Source organism: Camelus dromedarius, chromosome 15 (assembly GCF_036321535.1).
Source record: "Camelus dromedarius isolate mCamDro1 chromosome 15, mCamDro1.pat, whole genome shotgun sequence".
In the NCBI taxonomy this organism is placed as follows: domain Eukaryota; kingdom Metazoa; phylum Chordata; class Mammalia; order Artiodactyla; family Camelidae; genus Camelus; species Camelus dromedarius.
Window position 1 is genome coordinate 42,170,853 of NC_087450.1, and position 17,832 is coordinate 42,188,684.

Here is a 17,832-nt window from a genome sequence, read left to right on the forward strand (position 1 = left end):
CATGCACCCGTAATTTTAGGGTCTTCATCTGCTTTGGTAGATAAATCACAAACATTTCCATGAATAACCACGTCTGTTACGCAAATTGGTTTCCGTCTGCTGGTCTGTTGAGAATAATGTTCCATTATTACAAGTTACTTACTTATGGGCAAATCAGCTTTCTTACCACCGTCTCTGTTTGAGAGAGGCCTCCAACTGCTGCAGGAGCCGGCGTGGCTGGAAGGGCTGGAGGTCTCTGCCTCATTGGGCCCCTGGTCTGAGTTTGCAGGTCCTGGGGCAGAGAAGCATCCAAATACCACCCACCAATGAGGGGGGAAGGCCCCCTCTTGGCTTCTCTGCTCTAAGATGTCTAGAACACAGTTAGTTGAGAATACAAGTCACATGGAACAAATGGAAGAGAATTAAGCCCTAAAATGTATGATTCTGCTGAGGATCAGTGCAGTGAGTATTAAGCAAGAAAGAGACTGGTGTGGCCCGAACAATTCTGAGATGGCTTCCGGGAGAGGAACTTGCCCGGGGCTTGGGAAAATGGAAAGGATTCCAGGAGGGGCCCCAGGTGGGAAGGCATTCCCAGGTCCAGAGCAGAGGCTACAGAAAAGATAATGTCCCGTGACCTGTCTGGGTATAGGGTGGTGGGCCTCCCAGCCAGGAAGAAACTGGGGTGTACTGAGCTGCTACTCTCTGGCCTGTGCCATGTCAGGTTCGATTAATTGGCTGCAAACAATAGTGAGGGAGGTAGGAGTATCTCCAGACTAGGGTGCTGTGGCAGAGAGAAATTAGATTGTCTAACATTACAGAATCAGAAAGACAAGGTTGGAAAAGGAGGCAGGATACTAACTACTATATACAGAATAGATAAGCAATAAGGCTCTGCTGTGTAGCACAGGGAACTATATTCAGTAGCTTGAAATAACCTATCATGAAAAAGAATATGAAAAGGAATGTATATGTGTCACTGAATCACTATGCTGGACACCCAGAAACTAACACAACATTGTAAATCAACTATACTTCGGTTAAAAAAGAAAAAAAAAAAAAAACCAAGATAATGGGAGTTCTAGAACTCCAGAGAGAGTAATTGGGACATGACTAGACAGGATCTTGACCTCTGGTGAAGCTACAGCGTTAGGAGAATGAATCAGACTAGAGGTGTAGTGGGGGAGGGAGGAGGGTGGTCATGCTTTCTTTTCTGAATCTTTTGTCTTCCATCCCCCAAATATCTTTTTCACCTTGATTTTGTAAATTGAATCCAGTAAGAATCTTATCCATATTTTTATTTTTCATCCTTCACAGATCAGGAAAATGAGACCAAGGAAAAGTGTGTCACCTGACGTTTGATCTTTTGTACTAGCTGGTCACAGAGTGCTGACTCTCTTGGGATATGGTCTGTCACCTTTAGTTATAGTCAGTAATACTACTGATATCATAGGAAGTTCATTCCCTGCTTTCAGTACTGCCCAGAGTCCCTGATAGAACACAGTCCTTGTCTTCAAACAGCTTCCATTCCAACAGGGAAGAATTCAGAGTTTTTATTGGGCAGGGGCATAGGAGAGCTACTGGATCACATGCTGAAAAGCCCTTTTGATCTACATGGCTGCCATCTCGCTGGGAAAGGGTCAGAACTCTGAAGGCCTGGGTAACCCAAAGAGTTTAAGCTACACAAAAAGGCTACTAAGAGATAAAACTAAAATTTGAACTGGATGAACTAAATAGAGTATTTTCCCTTCACTCTTTAGTGGATGGAGGGCAGGGTTGTGAAGGGAGTAGGGGCTTGAGAGAAAGATTATTTCAGCTATGGAAAAATAAAGGAGTAATACTTTCTCCATACAGTAGTTACAATGTCAGTAACTTTGTGGCCTGATCAATGAGCACAGGGAGTTTTCTAGAAGGAACAATTTGTATATTACTCATTTGTACATTTATTCCAAGTGTTTATTGAGCACCTTGGTCATGCCAAGAACTGTGCAAGGCTGGCTATTCAGAGAGGAATCGATCCAGTCTTGTTCTCCATAATTCACAGTCTAGTTAAAGAGACCCCAATACACAGGAAATTAAAGACAACATGGGTTTTGATGGGGGGTGAGTGGAAGGGGTATTGTAAGTCCAAGGAGGGTCCATAGTCCAGGGTCAGGAAAAGCTCCCAGGCAGAGGCAACATCTTCTCACCATGCTCCAGCCAACTGCAGATTCCTCCCTACTCCAGGGCATTTTCATTCTCTGTTCCCTCAGGATTGAATGCTGTTCCCCCTCCTTTTGACCATCTCCTCCCATTCATCTTGAAGTCTTGGCATAAACACCACTTTCTCAGAGGGGCTTCCCTGACCTCACTCTCCTCAAATCTAAGTGTTGCTTTTCTTTCCTACCACCCCATTCCTTTATAAGACAAATATGTCTATATCTATGTTAATATTTAAATAACTGTTTCTTGTTCCTACTAGCATAGAAACTCCTCAAGGTGGACTTTCCTCTATTGTGTATACAATAGTGTCCCCCATACAGAGGACACTCAGTAAATATTGGTGGGACACATGAATAAAATTACCCAACAAAGTCAAGTCAGGAAACCTTCTGAATCTCAGTTTCTTCATCTGCAAAATGGATTTATATAACTGCTTCATAGGTTTTTCTGGAGTGGGGTTGCCTGAGCAGTGTCCCCACAGATTTTCATATCCTAATCCCTGGAACCTGTGAATATGTGACCTTTATGGCAAAAGGGACTTTGTAGATATGATTAAATTAAGGATTTTGAGATGGGCAGATTATCTTGGATTATCCAGTTGGATCCGATGTAATCACAGGGGTCCTTATAAAAGAGAGGCAGGAGATCAGAGGGACAAAAGGTGATGTGGTCACAGAAGCAGAGAGAGACCTGAAGATGTTATGTGGCTAGGCTCGAAGGTGCAGGAAGGGGCCACAGACCAAGGACTACAAGTTGGAAAAGACAAGAAACAGATTCTCCCCTGATGCCTTCACAACTCCCGCTGATACCTTGATTTAGTCCTGCAAGACTCATTTTGGACTTCTGACTTCTAGAACTGTAAGAGAAAAAAAAAAAAGTTATTTTAAGCATCTTAAATATGTAGCAATTTGTTACAGCAGCAATAGGGAACTAATACATGTAGGGATCAAATAAGATCATCTGTGGGAAGACTCTTGGAAAAACACAAAGCCAGGCATCATTATTAGCTTTTGATAACTCACCCCTTGTTTATTCCATTTCTCTGCGGTGCTATGTAAGTTCCAGCCACTATAATGAGGAGAGATGCTTGAATAATAGCCCAACACCCCAAGGAAGGGTACTTTTTCATAGTTTATAATTGCCATAGAGCTTGAAAATCTTCCAGGTCTTATCGTTCTTAATTATGCTCTCATGCATATGTATCAATTACCCACATGCTCCTACCTAGCTTGTTACTGCAAAGATATTTTAAAATATATATATTTGGAACCATTTCCTCTGCATGCATCTCCCTCCGAAAATATCCTATGAAATATTTCACCTCCACTGCAGTAATCTGCTCCAGTTGGGACATGCTTGCCAATCTTCCTCTGCATGACGAAATTAAACCTCCACTGTCATCTGCTGCAGTCTCCTGCCTGCTTATTCTACCTGGCAGTTCTCTCCTCGTAACTCCCGGTGGCTGAATTGCAAATTTGTTTCTCTGGGTTTGTGTCCGCTTTGCTGGGCATGGTCTGCAATCTGGGAAGGACCAGGGAGTGCCTAACCCAGCAGGTTATATTGAAACCTGGAGCGGGAAGAAAGGGTGTTGATATTTTTTGCTTGCTGTTTCCTTCTGTTAGAAGTGGCTCTGCAGGGTCTATACTTCTGTGCCACTGAATTCCAGCTGAGTCTCAGTGCTGGGGAAGCAGTTCTGACTGCAAATCAGTGACTTGGCCAAATGATAGCGTGTGAATTCCTCAAGTGGCCCTTCTGGTGATTTTTGTCCCACCTGACTCAGTTTTCCAATTTGCAAGTCAGTTCTCTTCTTCCCTGATCCTACCTTCCCTTCTGTTCTTTCTCTCCCTGACTGTTCCCTGTCCTGGAAATGCCCATAGGAACTATATCTGCTTCTCTCTGTTGGGAAAATCAAAGTAGATCTTCATTTTCATCAAATAGACCAATGTCATTCTGTTGGTAAGCTAAAAGGTGATAGTCTGCCTCAATTTTTGACTGTTACACTGAACTTAAAAAATTATTTTGTGAAAGAGGATATATCACCTTTGAAACCTCTATTTTATAACATGTGAGTTGTTATCATTAGGTTAAACCTTTAGCCTCTCTGCATCTTGGTTTCTTTATCTGTAAAATGAAGATAATAATATAAATATGGTAGTGTCATTGGGAGGATTAATGACTTACCATGTAAAATGCTTGGCGCGTTATGGAGCACAGTCGCTTGGAAAATACTTACTCCCTCCTCTGCCCCCTCCCCCCATGCTCGTGCTTGAGCTGCATACACACTCCCTGGGGGTTTTGCTTTAGAGGACGATCCTGGGTTTCTTAGTCCAGAGAATCAGATTCACCTGGTCTCAGGAGAAGCCTAGGAATCTGCACTTGGATCAAGCTGCCCAGGTGACATTGACGCAGATGGTCTTCAGAGTCTACTTCTAGAGACTGTTCCGTGGGATGTAAAGTTGCTGAGTTTGGACCACGAACATCTTCAAGGCTGCTCCTGTGTGGTGTCACTTTGTGTATAATCACAGTGCCTGTCACAGAGGAGGCCCCAGTACACATTGGCCAGTGTTAAATGAGTACGTCTGTGTGCTTTTCATATGACTTGATGTATTTTTTCAGGTTTTACTCCACACTGGGCAATTAGAAGGCTATGTATAAAGTACACCAGTGCGACAACCCATCCTCAGAATGCTGAAACATAGTCCTGAGGACATCTGGAATCCCCATTCTCCTCCATTCCTGCATATCCAAATCTAACCATCTTTCAATAAGCCCCAGTTCAGAGCCATGTTGTCTATGACACTTTCCCTAGTGACAGCTAACATTTTCGATTCAGCCAGTTTCTCTGTGTCATGTAAAAATAGGTTAACTCACACAGGTCACTTATGTGCATTGCCTCTCTCAGTAGGCTGTGTGCTCTTGACAGGTTTCCTCATCAGTGTCTGTCAAATCCATCCCTTTCTCCCATCTGGGCTATAATTGGCCCGGTCCCAGCTCCATCATCTGGCTTGGATTTACAGCATTGGCTTCTTTTTCGGTCTGTCCACACCATTCTGGCCCCTTCCAGATTGCTTTCATCTCTGCAGCCAAAGGGAGTCTTGGAACACAGGAGTCTGATAACTTCATCCCTCTACAACCTTCCCTGTGCTATTGAGATAAAGCCCAAAGTTTTGAACATGACCTCAAAAGCTCTGTGAGGTCCAGCTGTCCCCTTGCCCCTTTAGTCTCACTGTATTTTGTCATCCCCTCACTCAGGTCTTCTTGAAGTTCCTTAAATGCAACATGCTGCCTCTTACCACTGGGCCTTTGCACATGCAGGTCCCTGTGCCTGGAATTCTCCTTCTTTCCCATTGGCCTAAGTAACTTTGTTTTCAGCACAGAGTGCAAATCTGTAATTCTCAGGAAAGCTTCCAGGTGAGCACCCTTCTCCAGTCTAAATAAAATTCTCTTGCTACATGATCTCCTCAAACTGCATTCTTTTCCCTCTTCACCCTTGACTTACTTTATAATCACATATCAGTAATACAGATACTTGATTGTTTATCTCCAAGGGAGCAGGGACTTGTCTGCTTTTGCTCCTTCACTATAGCAGGTAAGGCTTAACACATACCAGGTGCTCAGTATCTATTTGGTGAATGAATGAAGGAAGGAATTAGTGCATGGATGAGGAATGTGAGATTTTTGCTTTGAATGGGGGCTGTTGTTTGGAACTCACCCCAAAGCACCTGTTTTCATAAGTCCTAGGAATCAGAATTAAGCATTTGGTCTCTAGAAAAATAAGTCAGAATTGAAAAAAATGTGTGAAAACTGGTTTATGACTTAACTTAGACTCAGGGACTATGCTGATTGATTGTGTTAATGATGATCTTCATTAGGGTGAAGCCCTCCAATTCTCTAGGAAAGTAGATTTTATTGACTAAATGACTAGACAGATGGCTGCAGAGCAGTGTGTCAAGATGAGTTTTGGAGACAGATGTTTTTCAATGAGGAAGAAGGTGACTGCTGTGATTAGGAAAGTGGCGGGTGGGTGGGTGGGAGTGGAGGTGGAAGATGTGGAATCTCTGGGTTGAGATCAGATACCATCATATACCATGTTGTATAGAGTACGCCATGGGATGGTGTACCATCATATACCCTCCGTCCAAAACCAAATCCAGGAAGATCACACAAGAGTAAATGTGGCTGAGAGTAGGTGATGGGCAAGTAAAGGTCATGGTCAAGAAAAGGATCCTGGAAAGGTACAAAGAAAATGTGGAAGAACAAAAAGATGTGTTGAATGAAGGGCAGCAGTGCACAGAAGCTCTGGGAAGTAAAAAAGCTCAGGAGATTCTGATCGCAGAAGCTGTGGTTGACATAGCTCGGGGTTCCTGTCCTCACCCAAAGCTTCCTTCTTGGGCAGTTGCCCCCAGACCAGATTGAAGAGGTTGGCCAAGGCAGTCATGACTGTAGAATGCAAACTGCATTCTCAGCCAATTGTTTGGTCTAGAGTAGTTTCCAGAGCAAAGCTGAGCCCATCAGAGCCTTCCCTTGAAATCTGGAAGTAGAACGGGGAAGGACTGAGAGAGTTATCTGTCAGACCCTGAGCCCCAGTTGTATGTGGAGCTGGGGTCAGAGTCAGCTCCAAGGCAAGCGAAAGCCGAAATGGTGGGAGCAGAAACCTGAGTGAGGAAGCAGGTGTGCAGGGAGGAGGAACTAGCACAAGGCTGAGAGAGGCAGAAATGCAAGCGTCTCCGTGTCAGAGCCAGTCAGACAGAAGAGCTGCTCAGGCCCCGTGCTTTCTACTTACTTAGGTCTTCTTGCCAAGAGGCCTGGCTGGGTCAAGTGACTGTGAGTTCTGTCTCCTTTAAGGAGGCTAGCTCCAGGGGATCTCACTCCATTCTCTGTCTTCAAAAAGAAATGTGGGAATCAGTCAGTGATTGAGCATGTGATTAAGCAGACAGCTTCAACTTGAATCTGAGAGGTACCTGGGAGGACTCACCTTTCCTCAAGACTGGAGCCATGGATGTTGTCTCAGAAGGAACAAGCTGGAAATATCACGCTTGTCTTTCTGAAGCTGAAGGCTGCTCATTGTGTTTATGAACACAGTTAGCATTCTCTGTTACTCACACTTGAGTGAGGGAGACCTTCCTGACTGGACATGTGACCTAGCAGGAGTTGGGCTAATGACCGGCTATGGTGGAACTGTCAGGACTGAAGTTCAATGTGGAGAGTCATCCCTGCTGCCTTGGGAGGTGGTAATGAAAGTGACAGGCACAGAAAGAACTGGTCTAGCTTCTGCTCCTTCCCGTCCAGTGGCGGCCTGGCCTAGCAAAAGCCGTATAGTCTTTCCCCTGTCCTAGATTATTTCTAAGGTGTCAGCGCCATGCTGATGCTCTTGTAAAATCACACTGACTGCTAGTCCCCTTGGACAGTGTCTCAGCCACCAACTCTAAATGTCTTCAGATGTTCAAGTCAGCAAACCCAGCACCCTCCTTGTAGGCTGAGGTGTTGTCAGCTAGTCAGCAAGTGTTTACATCATGTCCCTTGGGTGCCCATCTCTGCACCAGGTGCTCTGGCCCCTTGGTTTATATGTGTGAAGAAAACAGTTAATTGACTGCTGGATGTGCTGCTCTGGAAAGGTTCTGATGCTTTGGTGAGCATTGCCAGGGCAACCAGACCAAGAGTCCCTTAATTAATTAATACTGCAGTGATCGCATCCAACTTTAGCTAAAGAGAAGAGGAAACTGGTTGGAATGCTTTTCTTCTCTGTGAGGGGCGGGTGAGAGAGAAACAGAGTTTCACAGTGGAGGAGCAGAGGTTTTAATCTCATTTTAAAGCTAACTGGGACAAGACACTGAAAGAACTGGCATGGGGGTAGTTATGGATGAAAATAGTTCAGCCCATAACCAAGCAGATGACGTGCAGAAAAATGGTTGAAAGCTTTCCTAGGGGAGAAGGAAACCACTGCATGAAGGATCTATCAAGGGAGAAGTTTGGGTTCCATGTACTGGTTATCCTTCTGATCAGGGCTCCTGAGAAGACCACATAGAAAGGCTTTGGTAGAAACAGTTGGGAATTGATGAAGAAAGACACATCCATTGGGGAACTTGGACAATCACTAATTGGATTTTGTTATTATATACACACACGCAAAACGAAACAAAACAGACTGTGACCATAATGGTTTTTGACGTAGGGATGCAAATCCTTTCTTCCCCAAATCCTAACTGCCTTTTGGCATTTTGAGCCCCATTCTGTAACCAAAGTTTCTTTGGAGTTAGGGTGGACTCCAAAGGAACTCACTTGTAGATTGGACAGAGCCAGTCAGATTCTTTCTATCTTCAAGAATTTCACTAAGAAACTAAATTAGTTGATAATTAGGGGCTTGAATGGCAGTCACAGAGACCTGTGCTAGGCATCCCATGTCTTCCATGAGCACGAACCACACTGGGGGGACAAGGAGGATTCATTCATTCATTCGTTTGTTCATTCTTTACTCATTCAAAGCTATTCACTGAGCACCTTCTATGCACCATGTCTTCTTCTGGACACAGATGATGCAACAGTGACTAAAACACAGCCCTTCTTATGGAGTCTACACCTGAGTGAGGCAAGGGAGAGACATAAAATAAAAAATAAAAGCTATACGCTCAGGCAGTGATAAGTGCTATGAAGGAAAAGAAAGCCACTAATGCCACAGAGATTGATGGCATTGAGAAGCTGCTATTTTAGATAAGGGGGACAGGAAAGGTGAAACAGGGGACAATCCATGCAGCTATCTAGGGGGAAAGGAAGAAGCAGGTGGCTGAGAGGACTGGGGACAAGGCTTCATGTGGTTAGAGGAATAGTGAGAGGGATTCTTCTGAGATCTGGCTGTCCTTACTGTCCTTGGGTCCTGTGAGATACCCTGCTATCCACCTAATGAATTGCCCCCTTTGGCTTAAGCCAGTTTGAGCGGTTTTCCTTTTCTTGCAGTAAACAGATTTCAAAGTCATCTACAAATCCACAAGGTGAGTCTAAAGCAGTTAGAAGCTATCTAGAATTTCTGTCAAGACTCCCTGGTCAGAGCACACGGCTCTTTATCACCACCTGGTGACAGTATCCTTCAGGTGCAGGGGCCTTAACAAAAGGGCAGAAATCAGCCTGTGAGCAAAATAGGTGACGAGAGAGAATAAATGCAACTGTTCCTTATTCCAGTTTTAGCAAATGTTGAAAATGTCAGAAATTATATTCTTGAAAGTGTTAAAAGGGTATTTATTCCTGCCAAGATCACTCCGTTTCATCTGGAGGATTCTAGGAAACTTGGAGATATTAGCTGTGATTTCTTCAAACTGAGGGTCAGAGCTGGTCCCCATCTTGGGTTCAGGTCACACAGATCACTCTGAGTGGCTCTACATGGAACCCTGGGGTAGGGTTTATTCCTGGCCTTCTGACCTCATTCTTGCTAAAGAACCAACCAATAAGATGGGATCTCTCTAGAACTGTGTGAATCCCCAAGACACACAAATACTCAAATATCGAAAAGGAATATAAGTAACACGGCAGCTTGAGACTATGACTGCTGTGGGACTTGTGTTTAAGGAAATAGTATTTATTGAGGGTTCTGCACAGTGAACACATTTTATCTCCTTCTATCCCTAAGGAGTGAACCTTATTCTAAAGATGGGGAAACTGAACTGCAGAGATTAAGTACCTTGTTGGATCAGTCAAATTCTGGGTTGCAAGCTCCAGAAGGTTACTCTGGCTGAGAAAGCAGAATAGTAGAAGGATCTGGGGAAGCTCACAGAGAACCAGGGCTAAGCTTCCAGAGGTATGCCTGTAGTTGCACTGCAAACTGGTCTGATGAGCAAAACTCCACCACTCGTCCAGAGAACTAGATGCCAGTGCTGGTCGGTGCCAATTCTGTGCAGGTACTCAGCTTGACTATGTCTGCTGGTGCTGCAAGCACTGTGCCTTTTTTGTGCCAGAAATGCACCTTTTCAGCTGCCACTCCTCCCACTGCCCTCTGTCCCTTCTTTCTTGTCTCTTCAGCTCTTACGTAAAAATTTGTCCCAGCGGTCTAGGTGAGCATAAATCTGGGCTGTAGCTGCAAGGGAGCCTGGGAAAGGAGGTGCTGGTGTTTTCAACTCTTCTGAGAGAGGCTGTTCCTGTTCCTTATCAGGAAAGGAATTCCCCCCAGATAGAAAGTGATTCAGATGTAGGCAGCTGAACAAAAGTCACATGCCCTCCAGAGCTGCCAAAGCGACATATCCAGTGAGGGGTGGAGCTGGCGCTCTTTCCAGAGCCCACTAATTCAGTCAATTGAGTGGAAGGAGATGCTTGCTTTTAAAAATTCATTGAGCAAACACAGTATTGAGTATTTTCATCAGGTCACTCAGTGGTAGAGTCAGGGTGCCAAGGTCAAAAGACCCAGTCCTTGCCCCCAAGGTGACAGCTTATCGAGCCATCATCACGTGGCCATGAGCAGCAGTGATGGATGACTAGTGTATTGTTGACCTTCTCTGTCAGGTGCTTTGTATCTCTTGTCTCTAAATCCTGACAACCACCCTGCAAGGAGATACTCTTAACCCATTTTTTTCCTCAGATGATGACACTTTCAGATGACAACACTGACACTCAGAAGGGCTATATAACATGCCCACATTACACAATTAAGCAGCAGCAAATCCCAGACTGTAGCCAGAGGTCTGTCTGACCAACTCCAACCTGAGGACACTGGGGGACAGGAGGATTCAGTAGCTGGACAAAAGTCTGCTGCTGATGGCAGAGGTAGGATTAGAACCCAGGCCTCCGACTCTGGTGCCTATGAGCTTAGCCACTAAGCTAAACTGACTTGACACCAGTGGGGCTCACTGCACTCCAGGTTTAGGCTGGCCTGGCCCTCTCTGTCTCCATTGTTCTGAATGCTTTTTATTCAGTCTTGAGGTTTTAACACTTGGCCTTTCCAGTTCCATCTTTTTGAGGGACAGTGACCCCCTTAGCTGGTTCCAGGAGGTAGGCATGTGTCTCTAAAACCAGATCACCCAGAGACACTCTGAGGGCAGGCTAGAGAGAACCAGGGTATTGGCCAACTGATGAAGTCTGTTCCCCGTTTGACTGTCCATGAGGAGGGCTCATTCCTAGAGTGTGTGACTCCTTCGAGAGAGAAGCTCTGGATGTTAATTTCCCTCTGTGAGACCACTGGGCTTTATGATCTCAGGGTGGCCACCCTGATCACTGGTGAATTCCTTCCCTAAAGGACAAAGACAGAATGCTTTAAAAAAAAAAAAAAAACAAAACCAAGAATACATACTCACAAACTATAAATCTTAAATACCTAAGTCACAGCAAACAGATGGCAATTCAACATCCAGGGTCAGTCGAGGGAGTGCTTGAGGGTAACGGCACCAGATTAGATTCCCACGGTGGAGAGGGCATCTTCAGAGGTGAGGGGCACACCCAGGAGAGGCTGCTGGTGGTGATGAGCTTCCTAATGAGGAAAAGGGACTCCTGAAGAAAGCGTGTGCTCACAGCATCTGGTGGGGGATGTGGTGACATGATGGGGCATGCTTCTGAATTGGACAGGTCTGGTAGCCCTGAGGGTGAAGAAGAGAGAATATTCTGAAAGAGTTCATGAGAGGCCGAGAGGAAGACAGAGACAGAGAGAATTAGAGGACTTGGTTCTTTCCTCCGCATCTTTCTCCCCCACCTTCTACCACTGGTCCAGGTTCCACCATGGTTATCTAGCCTCAGTTTTCATCTTGTCCCTTAATGTGCACATGGTCTGCACATACGTGCCTAAGCATTATTGTTGTTGTGTGAGAATTACTGGGCCATTTCTGCTCAGTTCCTGTAAATGGGAGCCCATAGCACTTGCTTTCACTCCCTCTCTCTCCTTCCCTCTCTCTCTCTCTCTCTCTCTCTCTCTCTCTCACACACACACACACACACACACACACACACCCCACACCAGTGAAAACCTCAGAGCCTTTTGCTGTACCCTGGGGATTGCTTTGTCTTTAAGAGACCAAAAAGAAAAAACCATCAGCCATCCAAGGTTTTAATTATTTATTTTTAATTACACAAGCAATGCATGAATATCTTCTGGTTGTAAAAAATTCACACAATACATATAAAATTAAAGTCTCCTCCAAGTGAAGAATTTTAAATAGCTCTGGTCCTCACCTGTCAGACTGCAGCTCTGCTGTGGGCCAGTTCTGGGGGCTATTGGTGAACCTGGCAGGGGTTGAAGGTCATTATACTGGGAAGAGTGGGGAAGCTGGAGTCACTTGTCCAGGAGACACGGGGTCTCCAGCTGAACCCATCTTTTCTGCTTAGAAGCTGTGGACTTTGCCAGGAATGTGCTCTTAGATTTTGGCAGTTTGTTTTACAAGGAGAGGGGAAGAGGAGGCGTGGGCTCTGCATCTCGGTAGAGATTCACCCTTTTCTCTAACACATACTGCTTTGAGGCAGCCAGCATCAGAGGCCAATGAGGCATCCTAGCCTGCTGGCTTCTCTCCAGAGGGCCGCCTTCCATCACAGGCAGAAGAAAGACTCTTCTTCATATGTCCTCTGTCACATCTGACCTCCTGAAGGAGGTTATTGGTTCACGCCCTCTGTGAGTTTAAGGGACCTGGCACTATTTGGCCATAGCAAACAGGAAGATTTTTGTGGATTTATTTCCTCTCAACATTTTATTAGTGGATATTTCCCTATGACTCAATAAACCCCTGTCTACATTTGCTGCAGAACCAAATGGAGATCAGCAAAGGGTTTTGGAGCAGGAGTCAGAAATGCATTGATTCAAAGAAAGATGGAAGTGGACAGGATCTTAGAGACCATCAGTTTAGTGCCCCACTTTACAGGTGAAGACATCAAAGACCAGAGGACTTTGGTCTAATGCTCCAAGTCCTATAGGCAGGGTGAGAAGCAGAGGGAGCACCAGAATTCCTGATTCCAGACTCCCAGGTCAATATTCTGTCCATTACCCCAGAGTTGGAATCGAAGCTGCCACTGAGACCCACCTACAGGACCTGGACAGGTTACAACAGTTCTTGTCCCAGTTGCCTCATGGCTCTTATCCATCTTGGAGTAGCACTGCTAAGGGCCTCAGATGAAATAATGACTGTTAGGTGCCATGCAAATCATCAAGCAATTTTCAAGTACCGAAAGTGAACTACATTTCAGTTACTGGCAAGACAAGCATTTGTAATTAGTCAATCAACAATCATCACCTACCTGAATAAACATTTTGGGAATCTGGCCAGGAAGCTTTGCTTTTTAGTTCTGTTTTGGGTTTTTAAGTTCCCTAGAAACTAGGTTAAGTACTGAGGGTTGTATGAGCTTAGGAAATTATTTTTAATTTGATTCGGTGTGATAATGGTGTTGTGGTTATGCCCAGGGTGTCATTAATTTGGGGGACTGTGGGGCGAAGTATTTCTGGATTATTGTTTAGGTGTCATCTATCATGATGTCTGTAATTTACTGTTTAATAGTTCGGCAGTTATAGATGCATGTTTGTGGGTGTACACACGCGTATGGCAAAAATGTTAATTTGTGGCTCTTGGTGATAGGTATGTTATATGTGTGGCTGTTGAGTAGACCATCCTTGTATCTTTTTGTATATTTGGAAATGTTTATAATGAAATGACTAGTAAAACACATTTTCCAGGTGATCTTGATTCTCCCTAATGTTTTGAGCACTGCTGACGTGGAGCTGCAAGCCACTGAACAATGACAATGTGTAAGTGGGAAAATCTTTTAAATTCCCTGCTTGGTATCTTGTCAGAATTGGAACCACTTTTGCTCGGCAATACTGCTGCTTTGTTCTGCCTGTCTGAGTCACCTGGAAACCAAAGTATGAAAAAACCATCTTTTTCATTTCTAGGCAGACCTAGAGGTGACACTGACTTGACTTGAAGATATTGATTAGATCAGTGGTTCCCAAACTTAGGTGCCTAGAAACATCACACACAGACTTTCACCAGGCTTAGAGTGAGAAGCAGACAACTGATTGAACAGCCATCAGATGTCATGCTGATGTACATCTAGGTTTGAGATGCATATTTTAGACCTTGATGACCACAAAGCCAAAGTCATGGGTTCAATTCCCAACTTGAGAGCTGTTTAACTTTGCATGAAGGAAAGTTCTGTTCCTTGATGACATCCTGCACACCTTACCCTGTTCCACCATTTTTAAATAGAGGTCCTGGTGGGAAAACTGGAAAAAGGGAACCAAGGGAAAGAAGATGAATGGATCAGAGCGATTTCCGATTGCAAACACATATGACTTGTTCCCCTTCTTCTGAGAATGCTATGTTCTATTGTAGAGGTGGCTGCATTTTATTGATGGGTGAAAGGGGACCTTTGTTGTTCTCCAATTGCCAAGTGTATCAAGTATTCCAGGAATTTTGGATGGAAAGGTAAAAATATCTTGTTAGTATCCATGAATTTTGATCCGAATGAACCATGCTTTTAATGATAAACACCTGATGAGCACATACCCAGCAAGCCCAAAAGGAGAAACTGAACCTCAGGAAACAGAAAAATGAGCACCCTACCCCTCACCCTGATTAAGAACACTTTCTGGGACTTCCTCCACCGCCCTTTGGTGCAGTCCTGGTTTCTGCAGCAGGAACCAGCAGGGTCCTTCACTGACACGCCATAAAGCAGCATCCCTTATTCTTATGTAATACGTCTTTGCAGCTCAAACCTTTAATTAACCAGAGTTGTCATCGAGAAAAGTTTGCCAAGGAAGAGGGTGCCTGGTTTAATTAAAAAGATCTTTAATAGTTATTAAGGAAATCAATTTGGAATTCAGGCTCAAGAGCAGTGATGGGGGAAGAAATCACTGAGAAGAACTTTGCCATCTCTCTGGGTAATGGATTTTTTAACCCTTTGATCTGCGTTGCTTCAAAATCCCTGGGGCTGTGGTGCAGGGGATGGACAGCCAAGCTTATTTATCACTTACCACTCTTGAATCTATCTTCCAGATCCTTAAGGCATACAGAAAGCCTAACCTTCCTGGAATGCAGTTATCCTGACAATTGAAGGAAATAGGAAACCATTATAAATTGAAAATCTCCTGCCTCATAAGTATAAGCTATTTTTTTCCAAGAGATGCATTATTTCTCCCTGAGGATTTGTGCTTGGACTGTACATCAGGCATCTTTCTATTACCGCTCAAACCTGCATTCTTTGGATCAAGCCAGCAAAAGGGATTTGGCTCTTTGGAGCACAAGAGAAATATTATTTTCACTTGTCTCATGAAAATGATGACACAAAAGGTGAAATAGCCAGAGGATGGGCAAAATAAATTGTCTGTGTAGGGGAAAACTGCAAAAAAGGAAGGAGTTTTTACTTTATAAAACAGCATTCTGCCAACAGGGGGATGGTGTTAATATCATCCTCTGATGCAGCCCAGTTGAGTTCAAATGCTAAAAGCACTTTTCAGATAATCTATGTTTAATTAATATTTGTACAGCACTTAGAGAGGGAAACCAAAGACAGGTGCAGAGTGTGGCTACAAAAATGACTTTCCTGTTGTGTTGTAGTGAGTTCTCAGGTGGACTGAAGCACCTCTACCTAGAACTCCTATCATCACTCAAGGGAAACTCACCAGAGAGGAGGGACCAGATCTTTTAAGGCTCAAGCCTGCACCCTAATCACCAGCTTACACATTCTTGAAGACTTGGGAACAGATGTATTTATTTGTATTCCTCACAGCAAATTGCCCTAAATCCGTGCTCACAATGTATTTATTGATTGCTTTGCTGATTACCTATAGACTTCTGGGTGTGATTGCCTCCAAAACGTCTCAGCTCCCTGTTTCACTTGGTCTGTTGAACCTAGTGGCAGATGACACTTGGGAGAACTGGGGGTTCGGGGTAGATGTATTATAATGCAAGCCCTACTGATGAACTCGTCTTGCTGGAAGTAGATCATGTAGGTTCTGAGCTCCATTTTCCTCAATTACAAAATAAGGAGCATCAAACTAGATGGTCTTCAAGGTGCCTTCTGACTCTAATATAGTCTGATCCACTATTTCCCGTTTGTCTTGGCTGGGTATATCTGTTCTAACTTGGTTGAATGATGGTACACAGGAAACCACAGTGCTTATTAAGACATTTGAGGCTGAAGAACAGGTTGTAAACCAGCAAGCAGGAGGCTAGATCCAGTCTGCAGACCTGTTTAGTTTAGCCCACCTGATATTTTTTGGGGGGGGGGGGTTAGGAATTAAATTAGTTAACAATTAAAATCCAGGGGATATCACAGAGTTGAACTTTTGCTTCTGTTGAGAAGCTGGAAAACCCTGGCTCCACTTCATCTTCATTGGCGATGATCATTTAGGGCTGCTTCCTTGTGAGTCCTACCTGGACCCCAGTGCTTCCCACTGTGTCTTCAACAAGAAGGGTGAATATCGGTTCCGTTGTTTTCATTGCGTTCATTGTGTTTATGCTATTGTTTCCCTGACCCCATCCCATTTTGCTCATTCAAGGCCAATGAAGGGAAATGGGTAGAGAAAGAGATGATTGGAAGGACAATTAGAGTCTGATGACAGGAACTCTCTGCCCTTTGAAGAGACACCTGTGCCAGCAACCTGGCTGCTTCCTGAGATGTGTGAGCTCCTAGGTGGATAAAATGCCTTCAGTAGAGTGGATAGGATCAGACAGCCATTGACTGATATGGGCAACACAATTATTTCCTGTTTAAAGCTAGCTCAATTTGTCTACATTATCTCTACTTGGAATAAATGTCTTGAGTATCATCCACTCAGAATAGTGCCCCACAGGAACATCCAGACTACCCCAAACTCAGTGCACACACAAAAGAACTTGAATGGCAAAGACCCTTTAGTCACTTCAGAAACTCAATCTTCCTTTTAGCAACATCATTGGAAGGCCTCCTGTCCATTAGAGTGGCCATCTAATTTACTGTCTAAAAATAAGAATTTCTTGAAAGTGAAAGGGGGCACTATTAATACTTATGCCAGGAATTGGAAGCCAGGACTGACCTAAGCAAACTGGGGGGTGTGGTTGCCCTGCTCAGTGTGCTACATCCACCAATGACTTGATTACTTCTAAATTGACCATTGGCTGCAGCAGGTTGTCCTGGGAACCAGGTTTGTCTCATTTCCCCCCTTGGCGTGTGTTTGGCTCCTCTCACTGTTGAAATTCCTGCCAGATTGGAGAGGACCCTCCATGGTTCTGTTCCTTCCAGAATTTGAGCTCTCTTTCTCCCTTCAACCTTTCACTGATGCCTCTAAACTTAAGCCGACCAAGAAGGACTCTTTTTGACTGTCGGAGATGATGCAGGTGGCTATCAGACATGGCTGTCTGAAATCTGGGTTCTGGGGAATAAATGATCTCTGTCTTTGGATCCCTTCAATCCTTCTTCTGTTTGTGCTCTTCTCTTTCAGAGGCCCTGCTAGGTAATTCAGCTTAAAGAATTTTCCTCTACATTTCTTTAAGCTAATTGGGTCACCCCTTCATGCTGCTGGAGCTTGACATTTTCCATGGGGGGCAGGGTGGTCCATGGCTCAGGTCGCTGCAGGACACCACCACTGAAGATCAAACCACTTTCACAATCAGCACAGGCGAATCATTGCAGCAATAGTGAGTTTTACATTTGGCATTTGGGTGAGGAACAAAGAAAGTTTGGGGGCATTTCAAATAATGACAGAAAGAAGCAGGCTTTTGA